This window comes from Geotrypetes seraphini, chromosome 3 (genome assembly GCF_902459505.1).
Source record: "Geotrypetes seraphini chromosome 3, aGeoSer1.1, whole genome shotgun sequence".
NCBI classification, from domain to species: Eukaryota; Metazoa; Chordata; class Amphibia; order Gymnophiona; family Dermophiidae; genus Geotrypetes; species Geotrypetes seraphini.
The window spans coordinates 207,004,052-207,022,341 of record NC_047086.1 but is presented as its reverse complement, the minus strand read 5'-3'; the positions used below and the strand labels follow the sequence as shown (position 1 = coordinate 207,022,341).

The 18,290-nt window shown below is 44.7% G+C and overlaps 1 protein-coding gene across 1 annotated transcript in view; it reads right to left on the bottom strand.

Annotated features, from left to right (window-relative positions):
• AVIL (advillin) overlaps positions 1–17,208 on the bottom strand; it is a 110,499-nt gene extending 93,291 nt beyond the window's left edge. The window contains exon 1 of the mRNA XM_033936129.1: positions 16,987–17,208. The gene's annotated coding sequence lies outside the window, so the exon portion shown is untranslated. The remainder of the gene's footprint in view (positions 1–16,986) is intronic.
• Positions 17,209–18,290: the final 1,082 nt, after the last annotated feature.

Sequence of the window (18,290 nt, the reverse complement as noted above, 5' to 3'; positions counted from 1 at the left end):
CCGTTTCGGGGGTGCACACCCCCTTCTTCAGGAACGGCTGGACTGCGCTGTGACCATCCAAATCATCCGGCACAGCATAAATTGACAAAGCGTTTGATATTTTGGCCCCCTAGACAAGGGATAGAGACAATTGTAGTGAATGGTAAAGTGTGTTTTTTGTATTTATTTATATCTTTTTTCACACTTAGCACTGTTGGGTGCACTTTATCACAAAAAAACACGGAGTAGAGCCCGGGGATGTTTCACAGTTAACACTCTTCTGGGTGTAAGCCAAGTGACAGCCTGTACCACTGGGAGTTCCAGTGGGTGGCTATGTGACTGAGGGCTCTCCCGTGTATTTATAGTTATTATTTATAGATTGTGGTGTGTAGCTCTGCCGCTCCCGCTCTTGTCTCTCCCCCTTGTCTAGTTACAGTTCTTGGGGTTTGGGAGGTTTTCGCTTTTGTAGCCATTTATTATAACAGGGGTTGCCATTCAGAACAAAAAGGTCTTAGAAAGTCGTCAACGTCCAATGTCATAGTCCACAGTCTTTCCTATTTAGGAACAACCATTTACATCTGCCATAGAGGCACACGCGTAAGTGGCCGAGCCTGAATTTAAGCACTTAGTTGCTGATTTATGCTAGTATTCTGTAACAGATTAGGCGCACAAAAACTGCCATTATAGAATACTTGCTTAGTGCCGAGATTTTGCATCTAACTTGTAGCACTCTTTATTGAATTCCCCTCCCCCCACGTGAAAACCTTCCTCTTACAAACCCAGCTCCTTAGCTACGTCTGCATCCCTGACTGATCCTTATGTCGGACCACCGGACCAAAAAAACACCATACTCCAATGACACACAAACATACAAAGCTATGTTACCTTATGTTAGGCTATGTCCATACCGAAAATGATGTAATTTTTAAAACATCCTATTCCACTAAGTCTATATTTCAAAATCTGTATGTTATGACTATACTGTAAAAAACTGAAATTTATACCTTGATGTACACCAAGTTTGTCTTTCCCAACAAAGTTTGTGAATGTACTCTTGTAACCCGTTCTGGGCTCCTTTGGGAGTAAATAAATGAATGAATGAATAAATAAATACGTGTTTAACACAGTTTCGTAAAAGGGCCCTTAAGATATGACAAAAGAACAAGGCAGAGACACTTCGAAATTAATGAAAAACTCTGAGAAATTAATGTGGAAGCTGGGCAAAAGCAGCTTCCCACAGCCAGGACCCGCAAGCTTGCTCTCTAGCTGCCCATTCCTACCACCTTTGCTTTTAAACAGTAGCTCTTGTCACTGTCTTGTCGGATGATATCGTTTGATCACAATTATGTCAGCAACTTGCAATATATTCACAAAGCAGAAAATCCCCCAAGTGCTTTGCTCCTCCAGACGCTCTCTTCCAGCTCTGGCATCCTTTTTAGAGAGCTGCACGGGAATGGAGGTTGCAGGAATCCCACAGGGGTGGAAGAAGTTTCTGCGGAATTCCCGTGGGAGTGTAGTCAACAAACATCTCTGTGGATACCAGAATGAATGTACTCAGAGAGGCAACTGGAGTGCCAGAATGAGGCTTGGAATGCTCTGAGAGGCAGACAAAGTCTTGGAACATTAATGGGTTGAATAGTGAATACTGGCTTCAAAAAAACAAGGGAGGCTGTGGAGTTTGGGAGGAAACAGAGGGCAAGGAGTGCGTAAATAATAGCATCAGTTCTTATGGGGAGGGGGGAGATTAATAGCAGTGATATTTGTGGATGGAATGGATCATAGTGAGTACTGGTGCACATGAGTTAGATCAGGGGTAGGCAATTCCGGTCCTCGAGAACTGGAACCAGGTCAGGTTTTCAGGATATCCACAATGAATATGTATGAGATGGATTTGCATGCACTGCCTCCTTGAGATGCAAATCTATCTCATGCATATTTATTGTGGATATCCTGAAAACCTGACCTGGCTCAGGCTCTTGAGGACCGGAATTGCCTAACCCTGGGTTAGATTATAGTGGGGATGGGTGAGAGGTCTGTTCACGCGCAACTCTCTAGTCCAGGGGTAGGCAATTCCAGTCCTCCAGAGCCGGAGCTAGGTCAGGTTTTCAGGATATCCACACTAAATATGCATGAGATAGATTTGCATCTCAAGGATGCAGTGTATGCAAATCCATCTCATACATAATCATTCAGTGTTCCCTCTAAGCTGCGCTGGCGTGCGCTGGCGCACAAAATATTGCATCGCAGCGCACAAGTTGACGTCACAGCGCACGGCGTACGGAGATGGCAGGCCGCGGCGAGAGGAGAATCGGGTGAGTTGGCGCTGGCGCCCGATATTTGTAGCGCACAGCGAAAAAAATTTTGCCCACAACACCCGCCCGCTTAGAGGGAGCACTGGTGGAGATCCTGAAAACCTGACCTGGCTCCGGCTCTCGAGGACCGGAATTGCCTACTCCTGCTCTAGTCCTTATCAGTCACAGATTCATAAGAGCTAAATAGAAATTGTTGCAGGTGCTTCATGTCTATATTCTTCCAACCAAAAGAGGAAAAACTAATCCCATAGAACCTTTGACCTTGCACTACACAACTTAGACTTCAGTTCTGTTTGCAGATGCATTTACTGTTTATAGCATCATTATATTCCTCCTGCGGTTCATAGCTATAGTGCTGCCAAGTCAAATACAGGCATTTATTCTATTTAAATGTGTGTGCTTTTAATGTGACACAAACAGAATAATTGACATCAGTGTTTGGATCAGGAGAGCTGAGAGAAAAGTAGAGACACACCCATATATTTCCCATATTTTTTTTCTATTATTGTTTTAATAATGCCTAATTATTATTGGTTTTAGTTCCAATACACATTTAGACCTACAAAAAAAGGGGAAGCAGCACTCTTTCTTATAATTTATATGCTGCATATCCTACGATTCTATGTGGATTACAAATTATTCAGGTACTCACGCATTTTTCCCTAATTGTCCCAGCGGGCTCCCACTCTATCTAAAGTACCTGGGGCAATGGGGATTAAGTGACTTGCTCAGGGTCACAAGGAGCAGTGCAGGATTTGAACCCACAACCTCAGGGTGCCAAGGCTGTAGCTCTAACCACTACATCACACACTCCCATACACTCTAGCTTCATACGAGCCCTGAAGTGTTCTCAAGTGAACAAGCAGATGGCTATGTATTTTATAACAAGTCCTCAACATTTCACAGGGCACATGTGTTCCCTGAGCTCTACCACTGCAACAGCAATTCCCTCCCAAACATACACACACATCCTGCATTAACTCAATGTGTTATTGGTTGGCTACTCATTAACCAGCAGTAACCATAATTTGCCACTGGGGCCTTTTCAGTGAGATTATCAGAACTAGAGAATGACAAGGGGAAAAAAATATGTCCTCGTCTCTGCCCCGTCACCGGACCACCGCCCCATCCCCGCAGCATCCACCCTTCCTTCTCACCACCTCACCGCCCTTTAGCAGCCTGAGAATCTCCCTCCCTCCCCCTTACCTTTGCGGCGTAAAGAAACTTAAGGGAGGGAAGACACGTGGTCACTGATCGCACGTGCGGCCCCTTCCCTCCCTCCCTCCAGCCAAATCTATCTCCCTCCCTCCCCCTTACCTTCGCAGCGCTTTAGAAAAGAAACTGATGTCAGTGAAGCCTGCCTGTGCCGCCCTGCAGTTGCGTGTGTGTGGGCGGAAACTTCTCCTCTGACAATTGTCATTTTATAAACACAAATAAAACAAAGCAAGGTTCAACGAAACCCATCTCCCCTCCCTTTCACAAATATCCCCTTCAATACTGTGAAAAGTGAACAAACCAAATTACTACAGAATGCTACATAGAAAAATCAAGCCAACAGATTACTTTAGTCACACATGGCAAGAATAATGTTAGGGGAGTGCAACTAGGGCAACTGCCCCCTGGTCAGAGAGAGAGCCCTAAGCCAGCTGGAAGCTAAAGAAGCACAGCCTGGACTTTGCGGTCCCCAGTTATGTTTAATACCAGCTTTAGCAGGATACATATTTCAAATCTGAAATATTCTAATCACAAAATATAATTTTTTTTTTTTTTTTCTTTTTGTTGTCTGGTAATTTTATTCTTCAAATCACATTGATCTCAGGCTTTGGTTTTAGGTTCCTTCTATCTTCATCGTGGCATGGCTGGCTCCTGAAGGTAAAATAGGCACAAGAGAAGCTGGGGAGAAGATGCCGACTCTGACACGGGCACAATTTTTTTACCACAGGAGTAAGACTTTTCACTGCTCCCACGGGGCGGTAAAAGGTCTTTTCCCCATTCCCACGGGGCAGTGAAAGGTCTTGTCCCCATTCCTGCGGTAAACCAGTTGCAAATGTCTCCATTCCTGCAGATTTACTGTGGTGACCCGCGGTTTACCGCAGTAAATAGTCCCCGTGTCATTCTCTAATCAGAACCACACCCTCTATAGGGTTTTTCCTCAGTAGTTTGCCATTAACAAGTGCATTTCTATTTCTATAATACATCTATAGGATAAACTGTATTATAGAAAAGCATTAGCATCATATCTATGTTATTTGAATGTTCTGATTTGTGCTTACTAGATGCTTCATAAGTATTATGTCTCCATTTGAATTTCAGTGCTGTTATAAGTATATTTTTGAAACTGTTTCATGGTAGCTTTATTATTAAGTTTCAATTTACTGGTTTTGACTTTATCTCATACACATTTATGCTTATATTTGGTCTTTGCTAGTGTTATGCTATTAAAATGGTAAATTTTATGGTGAATTGCATTTGCTGTACACTGCCTTGGGTGAATCTTTTCATAATAAATCCCAATAAATAAATATCATTCTGCCCAGCTGCTCAGACCAGTTTGACTGGGAGAGATGTCACCTCACTCCAGGTTCCATAGGCAGAACACTTTTTGTTGGGGGGGCCCTTAAGCTCCGCCCTAGACCTCTCTCTCCTGCTCCCGACTCCTCCACCCATCTCCTCCCCGGCCGCTCTCATTTTAAATCTTCAGGCAGCAACAACTAGTGAGCCAGCTGCCGTTGGCCTGCCCTGGATGTCTTCATTCTGCAGCAACTGTCCAACACATGGATCAATGCAGTGTACATACACTAACAATAATAGAAATATTTAGAAAGGAACTCCATAATTGACAGAAAAGAAAACCTCACAAAAACACACGCACACACAATGAGGAATAAAAACATGAGGGCTAAGAATATAAACTTTGTAGCCTCCCCCCCCCCCCGGCACAACTCATCTTTTACCAGCCTCGCTACACTCATGTCACCCCTCTCCTTAAATCACTTCACTGGCTCCCTATCCACCTTTGCAAACAGTTCAAGCTCCTATTGCTGACCTACAAGTGTGTTCATTCTGTTGCCCCTCAATATCTCTCCTCTCTCCTTATACACCGTCTAGAGAACTCTGTTCTTCAGATCAGCTGCTCTCAGCTGTACCCTTCTCCTCCACTGCCAATTCCAGACTTTGCTCCTTTCATCTAGCTGCCCCCTTTGCCTGCAATAAACTACCCGAGTTTGTCCGCCAAGCCCCTTCCCTGCCCTTGTTTAAAAGCAGACTGAAAACCCACCTTTTTGATACAGCCTTCAATCCATAACTCTACTCCTCTGCCCACCCACTCAGCCAGCAGATTAACCGTTCCCCTTAACAGTATCCATGTCCATCCTGTTTGGTTGTCTTGTCTGTTAAGATTGTAAGCTCTTTCAGGCAGGGACTGTTTTGTGACTCTGTACAGCGTAGCGCTATGGAAATAATTAAGAGTAGCAGTGATAATACCTATCATAGCCTATTAAAAAGGCTCCTGAAAGGAATCAGATACACACAACAATCCAATCATCATCACTCAGGAAGCATTCCCTGAAAACATCTTTTACCTCAATCCAAAAGTTCTGCACCCCAAGGTATCCAAATCAGGTGCGTTAGATTTCTCTTTATGCTTTGGATGGGTATAGCATCTAATGCGCCCTTAATAAATATACTGTACGGTGGCTTAACAGCCCAAAACTAGCATATTCATTGACATTCATGTGTTAATGTAAATATTTATTTTATTGATGTTTGTATGGTATTATAGACTGTGAACCCCTGAAACAGGTATTTGTCGAAACACGGCCCTTGTTGGGTTCTTATAAAGTGTGTTCCATGCGAGCTACCTATTAAAGTTTTTGCTAGCTTGGAAACCTTGGTCATCTCTGCTCATTTTTTGGCTGATTGACTTTGTGTAGGGTTTGTCCTTCTTTGTTCTTCTCTGTAACCCTGACATCATTTCACCCCACAACTCAACTGAAGCGTCTAGCCCTAATTCTTTGTCCCCTATCTTCCCATTTGGTAATGGCTCCATCGTCCTAGGTTATTGCACTGTATATATTTTACTCTCTGGACCCCAAAAAGATACTGGGGAGAAGGCAACCTCTTCCAAGAACACTGACAGGCTTGAAATGATTGGCAAACATGTCAACACTCATCACCATCCTTCTTAACTGGAGAAATGCAGAAAACAGAAAAGCATCTAGGCTTAACTTATTTTGAAGCCCATCTACTTACAGAAAACTGTGACAATGTCATCAGGTCTGATTGTGAAAGGTCACTCCATACCTTTGGAGGCCAGATGTTCCATAGCTCATCACATTCAGGAAGAGGTACAAGGCAAAAAAGGAGCCAATCCTCCTCCCTTCCTGAGGATCCACTTTATCCCAAGCCCCATTTTTTAATCCGTGTACTTGTAACCCTGTTAGAGGCTTCCCATGGGTCCCTTCTCTGATCTGCACCCAGCTGTCCCCTTCCTAGTGCTGACTTTCTCATGAGATTGATCCACTGCAACAGAAGATGGAAAAGCAACGCTAGGTCATGTTGTAAAGATCAGGCTGACCAGTTACTTCTCACCTTTGAGCTCTGGAAAGTCTTCAGACTTGCTGTATAAATCCTAATCAGGCTCACAAAAAAAGGTAAAATACATCCTGAGCACAGGATTCTCTTTCTCCTTTGCAGTAAATGGGTGGGTGGGAAGTGGGGGGAGGGGAAAGAGCAGGTGACTTTAACTAATATTCTGGGAGTCACAGAGAAAAAAGTATTTTTTTTTCATACAGTTGAGGAACACTAAAAATCATGTTTCCTGTACTGGATCTGATCTTACTCACAGCATTTGAATTTTCATGGCCTGGGACAGATTACGTGATTGTTACTTCCCAAAATGTATTTCTGCCACAGTGTACGATAATGCTTGGGTAACCCATAAAACAAATAAAGCAGAAAGACTTTTTTTTTCCTAACTACCGTACTTGATTTCTTATTCTTCCTACCGCAGGCACAGTGAAGCTACACAAAATTCAGGAAGTTGTACCAAAGAGGAACAGCTTTTCTCAGACACACAACTCACAGCCTGCAGCACACAACGTAACCAGCCAAAACAGAGGATCCAGGTTCTGGTACCTCAGTGCAGAAACGTCATCAAAAGCTGATTTTCTCAAGGATCCAGTAGTCATGTCCAATCACTTTGCGTTCTTCCCCAACCCTGTCCTGGAGGACCACCAGCCAGTCAGGTTTTCAGGATAGCCCTAATGAATATGCATGAGAGAGATCTGCATATAATGGAGGAGACAGGCATGCATATCTGCTCCATGTATATTCATTAGGGCTGTCCTGAAAACCTGACTGGCTGGTGGTCCTTCAGGACAGGGTTGGGGACCACTGACTTAATGCCTCTGCAAGAAAAACCCTGATATTTCTCAGATTTCAAACACTGACTACAACATCTAAACATATACCTTGATGTTTCAGCACCGGGTCACACACAGATACTGGCACTGGATATCTGGGTATAAGACAGCCCCCAGAAGTTGTCCAGGAATCGTTGATATTGAACATTGGCACTCAGATAGCTATCCAGATATGTTAGGGCAGCTATGTGAAACAAAACAGTAGACCTCACTATATTGCTGGTACTTCTGATTCCACCTTGGACCATCTCCACACTATCTAATAATGTCAGTGAAGTTCTTCAGTGGTATTAGTAGGGCTGGCTAAGGGTTACCAGATGTCTGGGAAAACCTGGACCTGTCCTCTTTTTAGAGGACTGTCTGGGTGTCTGGACAGACTTTCCAAAACCCAGTAGTTCATCTGGGTTTTGGAAAGCCCCAACCTCTGGCCCTGTCTGGAGGGCCTCTGAGCAGTGGCGTACTAAAGGGAAGTGGGAGGAACGGTCCACCCCAGGTGCCCACTTGGTGGAGATACCAGCACCCCTCCTTCCCTGCCCTCCCAATACCACGCACCACTTCCCTTCCCAAACCTTTTTAACGTTTGTGGCGCGAGCAGCAACCCCCAACCTGCTGTTTGCACCAGCGTCAGCTCTTCTGATGTCACTTCCTGGACCCATACCTAGGAAGCAACATCAGAGGAAGAGCTGACACTTCAGGTTGGGGTTGCTGCTCACGCTGCGAACATTAAAGAGGTACGGAGGAAAGGAAGGGGCGCGTTCATACAGCAGGAGGGTGGGGAAGGAGCAGATGGGGGTGGGGCTGGAGAAGAGGGTGGAGGAAGGGCACCACCACCGCCTCTGAGCATGTGCAGATGATGACCCTCCAGATGTAGCCCGGTGGGAGTGTAAGAGGGCGGGGCTGAAGGCAGAACAGGGTGGGGCATGTGTGTGGATTTCTACTTCTGAAAATCTGGTAACCCTAGGCTGGCTCAACCCATGGAACCTATGGCTCAACCCTAGGCTGGCTTAACCTATGGAACCTATGGCTCAACCCTAGGCTGGCTCAACCTATGGAACCTATGGCTCAACCCTAGGCTGGCTTAACCTATGGAACTTATGGCTCAACCCTAGGCTGGCTCAACCTATGGACCAAGTGAAGCCCTGGCCTAGGGTGCTGGTGATAAAGGGTGCCAAAATTTGGCATCAGGCAGGGAGGGAGAGATGCCAAACTGAGATTCAGGATTTCGGCACTCTTTATCACCAGCACTGGGGGGGGAGACTTTAGAAAGAAGGGGACCTACTGGATCATGAGTGGGTGGGAGTAGGGTTACCAGATTTTCCATCTGGAAAATTTGGACACCCCCCTAGACCCGCCCCCCAATCCCACCATCCCCGCCCTGGTTCCACCCCATCATGCCCCCGATCCTGCCCCAAAGCCCACCCCAGCCCCACCTCCCCACTGCCTGTTCTTGTCGGGCAGTACACGGAGGAGACGCAATTACATCACACGCACACGGGCATGCACGTGAGGTCATCACGTCGTATCTGCGCATGCAAGGATGCCCTCCTGCATGAAGGAAAGCTTTTCAAAACCCGGACAAAGTGCTGGGTTTTGAAAAGCCATCCGGACGTCTGGCAAACCTAGTGGGAGGGTTCAATGCAAAAATTGGCTCAGGGTGCCATAGCCCCTTAAGATGGCCTTGGGCAGTGGCTAACCATGGTGAATGGCTCTCATATTTAGATAGGAGCCACATCTACCCAGATAAATCCTAGGGAATATCGTCCCCTCTGAAATTATTACTAGCGTCAGTGATTCCCAAACCTGTCCTGGGAACCTGCAAACAAATCTAACTCACGAATATTCATTGTAGATATACCCAGCCAGTCAAGTTTTCGGGATATCTACAATGAATTAGATTTCCACAATGAATATGCATGAGATCTATTTGCAGTACATGTAAATCAATCTCATGCATATTCATTGCGGAAATCTTGAAAATCTGACTGGGTGGTGGCCCTGGAGGATCTTGGTAGAGCATATTCCAGACACATCCTCCTTGGAAATAATAATCTAGTGAAGCCTGCCGGCACTGTTCCCTTTAAGGTGCATGGCTGCGCACTTCATTTCAGAACTGCAACACACCAACAACAGCAGCTCCTGATTGGTAAGGCCCGACTTTAGTGCAGGAAGAGGCGGCCGGAGCATACAGCGAGTGCTTTCCTTCACTCGCCGGCGCTCCGGCTGCTCTCTCCTGCCTCTCCCGCTGCCCTCTCCAGTCTACCCCACGAAAAACCATATTCTCAGTTTTTCAAGATTCGCGGGGGTTTCTGGAACGGAACCACCGCGAATATCAGGGGAGTACTGTAAAAGAATTTGTGAAGAAAAATATCCAAGTCATAAACCCGCCCTAATCCCGCCCACACAATACCTCTAACATGCCCCCTTGACATTTAAATGAACCGCAGACGAACAGCATAGAAATCCATCTAGAAAATAGATTTAAAAAACAGCGAATTGGAAGGGTTTGGCAAGAAAACTTCCATTTGCCCTCTTATGCCACTTTTTAGATATTTTTCTTTTTTGAAAATGAGCACCCACGAATAAATATGGAAAGCATAAAGAGACCTCTCATGAAAGTGACTTGGGAGTTCTGTTCGACAAGTCGATGAAGCCTTCCACGCAATGTACAGCGGCGGCGAAAAGGACGAACAGAATGCTAGGAATGATAAAGAAGGGGGAATCACGAACAGATCGGAGAAGGTTATCATGCCGCTGTACCGGTCCATGGTGCACCCTCACCTGGAGTACTGCGTACAGCACTGGTCGCCGTACATGAAGAAGGACACGGTACTACTTGAGAGGATCCAGAGAAGAGCGACTAAGATGGTTAAGGGGTTGGAGTTGCTGTCGTACAGCGAAAGATTAGAGAAACTGGGCCTCTTCTCCCTCGAACAGAGGAGATTGAGAGGGGACATGATCGAAACATTCAAGGTACTGAAGGGAATAGACTTAGTAGATAAGGACAGGTTGTTCACCCTCTCCAAGGTAGGGAGAACAAGAGGGCACTCTCTAAAGCTGAAAGGAGATAGATTCCGTACAAACGTAAAGAAGTTCTTCTTCACCCAGAGAGTGGTAGAAAACTGGAACACTCTTCCGAGTCTGTCATAGGGGAAAACACCCTCCAGGGATTCAAGACAAAGTTAGACAAGTTCCTGCTGAACTAGAATGTACACAGGTAAGGCTAGTCTCAGTTAGGGCGCTGGTCTTTGACCAGAAGGCCGCCGTGTGAGCGGACTGCTGGGCACAATGGGCCACAGGTCTGGCCCAGCAGCGGCAATTCTTTTGTTCTACTGGAATTCTTTCAGACCTCCCTGCAAGGGTTTAAGTACATGTGTGTGTGTGTGTGTGCGCATCGGTGTTTGTATTTGTAAGAAGTGCATTCAGTGTAATGTTTCAGAAAAATTTTGCTCTTGCAACTCAGTCCTTTGCTTGGGAAGAAAAGTTTTTTTGCCCACATCTACTCGGCCCTCAAAGGGAACGTTGCCTGCCAGTCAGGACCCACCATGAAAACCCAGTAAGAGGATTTAAGCTGAACCATCAAGGCCATGACTGAACAACAAAGGAGATGGTTAGAGGTGGAATTATAGTGATGGTGCTAATTTGGTACCTGATGGGCAGCCGCTGTGGATGGTGTTTGTTTGAGTTTTTTTAATGCCAGCCCTAGTGCTTAGAAACATGCTGGGTATTCAGGGTCAGTATCCATATTCCAGCTGGTACTGAACATCTGGATACAATGGTGAGCAGCTGCACTATCTAGATTCTGGAGATATTCTTTTTTTTTTAATAATTTAATTTTTATTAATTATTAATCTTTTCACAAGTATAACAACTTGTTTAAGGACATACAGAGCCATAATCCAACATAAAATAGTACATCAAAATAAAAACTTAAGAAGTAAAGCAATTTTATGGAAGTCGCTCTTTCTTAAGACCACAAAAAGAAACAGGGGAGGAATCAAAATTAAAGAGAGACAAATTGAAGAAAACTATTTAGGAAAAAGATTTAATACGTCCACCCCCCCAGTTATTAATTATTTGAACTAGTCACTCTGCCCCGATTAACCCCTTAAGGTCCATAAAAGATCTTAGCTGATCAGGCGCATAAAATACATATTTCAAACTCGTATATTTAATGATACACTTGCAGGGGTAGGTTAACATAAATGTAGCACCCAATCTCTTTGTCTCTCATCCCTCATTGCTAGAAATAATTTGCGCCTTTCTTGAGTTAGTTTTGTTACGTCACGGTATAGCCAAATTCGTTGACCACAAAAAAAGTGGACCAGAGCTTTTAAAGAATAATCTCATGATGGAACTGAGCTCCTGCTCAAATATAAAATTAACTATCAAGGTTGCTCTTTCTTTAATATCAGAGGAAGAGCTTTCCAGGACTGCCGTTAAGTTCTGTAGATCAGTATCCACAGGTAAACTATTTGGTACAGGTAATGCAGGGATCTCAAAGTCCCTCCTTGAGGGCCGCAATCCAGTTGGGTTTTCAGGATTTCCCCAATGAATATGCATGAGATCTATGTGCATGCACTGCTTTCAATGCATATTCATTGGGGAAATCCTAAAAACCCGACAGGATTCGGCCATCAAGGAGGGACTTTGGGGACCCCTGTTGTAAGTTCTACTCAATTGTAGCATTTTTTTAAATCCAGGGATCTCAAAGTCCTTCCTTGAGGGCCGCAATCCAGTCGGGTTTTCAGGATTTCCCCAATGAATATGCATTGAAAGCAGTGCATGCACATAGATCTCATGCATATTCATTGGGGAAATCCTGAAAACCCGACTGGACTGCGGCCCTCAAGGAGGGTCTTTGAGACCCCTGAGGTAATGCATTCAGGAGATATTCAAACCACTATCTGGATGGCAAACCTGGATAAAGTAGTTTTTCTGCCTTAACCTATTACCACTACTACATCATAAAATTGTAAATGACAGTAGATAAAAACCTGAACGATCCATCCAGTTTGCCCAATAGTCACGCTCATTATACATTCATGTTTAAATTGTCTTTTTTTTTTTCTTTTGTATTTTTGGGCAATAGACCATAGAAGTTTGCCCGGTCCTGTCTTTTGGTTCCCACTGCTGGAGTTGCCACAGGAGCTCACTCCAGCCTATCCGAACCATTCTGTCACTGGAGCTTCCATCAAAGCCATCCCCAGCTCATCGTACACCAAATCACCGTATATGGGACACAGACCCTGTAGGATTGCCCAGTACCAGCCCTAGTTTGTTTTATGCCATTCATTTTCTAATTAGAGATCCACTGGGTTCATCCCATGCCTTTTATATATATATATATCTTTATTGATTTTTAATCTAAAACAGTGCCAAACAAATAAAAGAACAATAGATCCTACATACAATGCACTATTATCTGTACAAGTAACACATATATCATTCAAGATTTCTTACAATTAATAGTAACATAATATAGCATAATATATAATATAAATGAAGAATAAAGTTACCTAAATGTAACCATCAATATTTATTTCCCTCCCTCCCCCCATGGATGTGTAAAGGTAAATGAACAGAAGGAGAGATAAAATAGACAGACATTATTATAAATCCACAAATTTAGTCAATGGGCTCCCATGCCTTTTTGAATTCCGTCACTGTTTTCATATCCACTACTTCCCTCGGGAGGGCATTCCAGGCATCCACCACCCTCTCCATGAAAAAGAATTTCCTGACATTACTCCTAAGTCTGCCACCCATTTTCATATTCATGCCCTCTAGTTTTACCATTTTCCTTTCCCTGGAAAAGATTTGTTTCTATATTACTACCTTTCAAGTATTTAAACATCTGTATTGTATCTCCCCTGTCCCTCCTCTCCTCTAGAGCAGTGGTTTCCAACCCTGTCCTGGAGGACCACCAGCCAGTCAGGTTTTCGAGATAGTTCTAATGAATATGCACGGGGCAGATTTGCATGCTTGTCACCTCCATTATATGCAAATCTGTCTCATGCATATTTATTAGGGCTATCCCGAAAACCCGACTGGCTGGTGGTCCTCCAGGACAGGGTTGGGAACCACTGCTCTAGAGCAGTGGTTCCCAATCCTGTCCTGGAGGAACACCAGGCCAATCGGGTTTTCAGGCTAGCCCTAATGAATATGCATGAAGCAAATTTGCATGCCTATCACTTCCATCATATGCAAATCTCTCTCATGCATATTCATTAGGGCTAGCCTGAAAACCCGATTGGCCTGGTGTTCCTCCAGGACAGGGTTGGGAATCACTGCTCTAGAGTATACATATTCGGGTCTTCCAATCTCTTCTTGTACTTCTTTTGGCACAAGCTCCATACCACTTTTGTCACTTTTCTCTGGACTCTTCAAGTCCTTTTACATCCTTAACCAGATACGACCTCCAAAACTGAACACAGTACTCCAGTACTAATCATTTCTATCAGTGGTTCCCAACCCTGTCCTGGAGGAACACCAGGCCAATTGGGTTTTCAGGCTAGCTCTAATGAATATGCATGAGGCAAATTTGCATGCCTATCACTTCCATCATATGCAAATCTCTCTCATGCATATTCATTAGGGCTAGCCTGAAAACCCGATTGGCCTGGTGTTCCTCCAGGACAGGGTTGGGAATCACTGATTTCTATAACGCTACTAGATGTACACAGTGCTGTGCATTAAACATTCAAGAGAGAGTCCCTTGCTCAGTAGAGCTTACAACTTACCCAGGTATTTAGCTGGCAGTAAAAAAAATTCAGACCATTGGTCATATAACTGTGAGCTCCACCCACAATCCAGCTAGTGCCAAGGCAGCCTATAAAGATATTCAGCAACACTATCCGGCTAGAGCCACTGAATATCCCTGAACAGCCAGGGCTGAGGGATTTATCCAGATGATTGCAGCAGTTAAACAGATGTTTCCTTTAGAATACTGGCCCAGTAGTATCATGACTTACTAGCAGTACTTAAAGCCCTTTAAAACACTTCCTGTCTAGCTGCTCTCACTGGTATGAAGGTAATTAGGTTGGTGGTACTGCTGTCTTGATCATCATCATCAGAGCTCCCTCCCTTCCCCATTCAGGCATCATGCTCAGACATGTAAAGCAGGAGTACAGCAGAGACAACTGAAGGGTGGATTCATCAGAGCCCCTGCAGTTGCAACTCATAAAGTAAAGCGAGAGTACAGCACGGACAGCTGAAGAGCAGAGTTCCCTCAGAGTCCTGTGCTATTGTCATATTATTACATCATTATTACTAACTGAATACAGCACGGACAGCTGTGCCATTAGAACTCTGTGCCATTTCTGGCAGTTACACATATTAACACTGAAAATCACTTTTTTTAGAAAAGAAATACAAAATATCTAGACTGGTTCAAGCTGTGAACTTAACACTTGTAACTTAAGCATGAATACAGCACTGACAGCTGCAGCATATCTTCATCAGAGCTGGATGCAAACATCACAAACATGTAAAGCGATGAATTCAGCAAAGGCAGCTGAAGAGCAGATCTTCAACAAAGATCCCTGCAAATGTCAAACCGATCCATGCAAAGGCATGAATACAGCACTAATGGCCATTGTCTCACAGCTGGTTCTACAGCATGCATACAGCACAGAAACTGAAGAACAGAACTTCATTGCAAGCATGAATCATGTAAAGCAGTGGTCTCTCAAACTCAAACCCTTTGCAGGGCCACATTTTGGATTTGTAGGTACTTGGAGGGCCGCAGAAAAAATAGTTAATGTCTTATTAAAGAAATGACAATTTTGCATGCGGTAGAACTCTTTATAGTTTATAAATCTTTCCTTTTGGCCAAGTCTTAATAATAATATTGTCATTTATAGCTAAAGAGGCACATGTTCAAGAAACTGTTTTATTTTACTTTTGTGATTATGATAAACATATCAAGGGCCTCAAAATAGTACCTGGCGGGCCGCATGTGGCCCCCCGGGCCGCGAGTTTGAGACCACTGATGTAAAGCATGAGTACGGCACCGACAGCTGAAGAGCAAGGCAGGGAGTGTTTCAAATGGAGCGGATGCATTGAACATAACGGCTCCAGACGGTTTGCAAAGCCAAAAAATTAACATTAGAAAAATTTTACCAAACCAATTTAAAATCATTAACCTAATTAAACAAAGACCGTGCATCCATTATTATTATTTTTTTTTTTTAAACCTTTCTGAAAGAGCCAGAATTGCAGTTTTTTAACTAAATTTCCACATAATTTCTTGCAAAAAAAAAAAAAGTATAGGAATGTAATCGCGGAACATACACCATTGAGAAAAAGCAAAGAGATTTTAAAAACCAGACCAAAGGAGGAAGCCAAAAAGACCGAGAGAGGGAGTCCGTCCAGCGGATCTATTCGCTGACCCCTCTCCCCCTCCCTGATGGGGGTTAATACTCCACCAGTAACACTAAAAATACTGGGCGTGTATGCTCGAGGACAGACACAAAGCTGGCGGGGGGGGGGGGGGAGGGATGCACTGCCCTCTGCAGCATTTTTTTTTTTTTTTTTTTTGTTCCCTGCCTCGCTATTGTCATTTTCCTTTCAAAGGACCCCCTGAGTGTTTCAGCTCGCCAGCAGCCGAAAGAAACGAAACGGAGTGGAACGGGATCCAAGGTCACAGCGCGCTCCCCGGTCCCCTCTCTTGACCCGCTTTTCGAGCGCCCCGAGACTGGTGGGACTGGGAGGCGCCTGCTGAAGCCTCTTGTCCGCAGTACGCAGGAAGACGGATTAGGCAGGTCCCGGCACTTTTCACTCCACTCGGTGCGGCGTGAATTCAACGAGAGGGGCGAGAAGGAAGAGAATTAGGTGAGGGGGGGGGGGGAGAAATAAAAGCCAGATTTACCAGTAAGAACTGGAGCTCCCCACCAGAGGCGTAAGCGAGATATTCTCTGTCCCCCACCACCCCCCGGACTGAAAACGCAGCAAAAACACATGGCAGAAAAAGTAGAACACAATTACTTCCAGACAGAGGAGTACAGACAGAGCATTGTTTAAAAAAAAAAAAAAAAATAAGCCAGCTTTGGCAGAGCTGGTTAAGTCCCAGAATCGAATCGAATCAAAGTAGGCTACACCAGCCCCGACAGAACAATCGACCCACAAAGAAGTCTTTTTTTTTGAAGCCTAGTAATCCAGAGGCTGTTCCCACCCAGCCTCCCCATCAGTAATTACACTTTTTTGCATCCATCCTCACCCTCCCTGCATCAAATAAAGCAAAGACCAGGGACACATGAAAGAAATGCACTTACTAAATGGGGCACACACACGCTGTGAGCTCCGGGAGGAAGAGGGTCCGGTTGGGGGAGGGGGGGAGGGGAGAGATCTGCTCCTGGGTTGCTTTTCTGGAAGTGTCACCGAGGATGGGATGTCACCCCCTCCCCCTCGAGCTGCTCTCTGCCTCGGGTCCCAGCCTGAAGAATGCTCACAACACGCAAAGGGTTCCAGCCAAGTGAGCTGAGGAAACCTCTGTACAGCTCAACCACATCCTCCTTCTCCACCCCCCTTTCCAGCATCAGAGATGCACAGAGTAACCTGACCAGGATGGAGATTGCCTAATGTGGCCAATAAATCATGTCTGCAGCCCATAAAATGATACATGTGGGGGGATAACTCTGTATAGGGCGTTTAGGTCTCTGCATGAAAAAAAAATAGAAAAAAATCCCCAGTAGTTCAGGAAAGGCTGGGTCAACGGGAAGTCTTCTCTAAAAAGGCCTATAGCTACAACAAAGAAGCACCTAAAGTAGTGTGACCATATGGCTCCAGAAAAAAGGGGACGGATTGAGACATCCGGGTTTTACTTCCATTGAAAGCAACCAAGATGTCTCAATCTGTTCTTACTTCCATTGCTTTCAATGGAAGTAAAACCCGGATGTCTCAATCCGTCCCCTTTTTTCTGGAGCCATATGGTCACACTAATAAAGCTGCCAGCATGCACACAGGGGATGGATGGTCAGTTTAAACCAGGGGTGTCAAAGTCCTTCCTGGAAGGCTGCAACCCAGTCGGGATTTCCCCAATGAATATGCATGAGATCTATTAGCATACAACAAAAGCAGAGCATGCAAATAGATCTCATGCATATCCATTGGGGAAATCCTGAAAACCCGACTGGATGGCGGCCCTCCAGGAGGGACTTTGACACAAAAATAAATCAAGATAAGAGCACTCACTAGAGCAGTGGTTCCCAAACCTGTCCTGGGGGACCCCCAGCCAGTCGGGTTTTCAAGATATCCCTAATGAATATGCATGAGAGAGATTTGCATATAATGGAAGTGACAGGTATGCAAATCTCTCTCATGCATATTCATTAGGGATATCTTGAAAACCTGACTGGCTGGGGGTCCCCCAGGACAGGTTTGGGAACCACTGCACTAGAGGATTTGTAGCCTCAGTAGCGCTGCACACGGGTAAGTGGCAGGTTTTGAAGATCAGAAAGGAAATATGATTTTTTTTTTTAAGCCAGGGAATGAAAAAGAGTACTATAGGTGTTAAAAACATATCAGTGCATAATATCCTGCTCACGGCTCCACATTTCAATCATACTTTTGCCCCAGG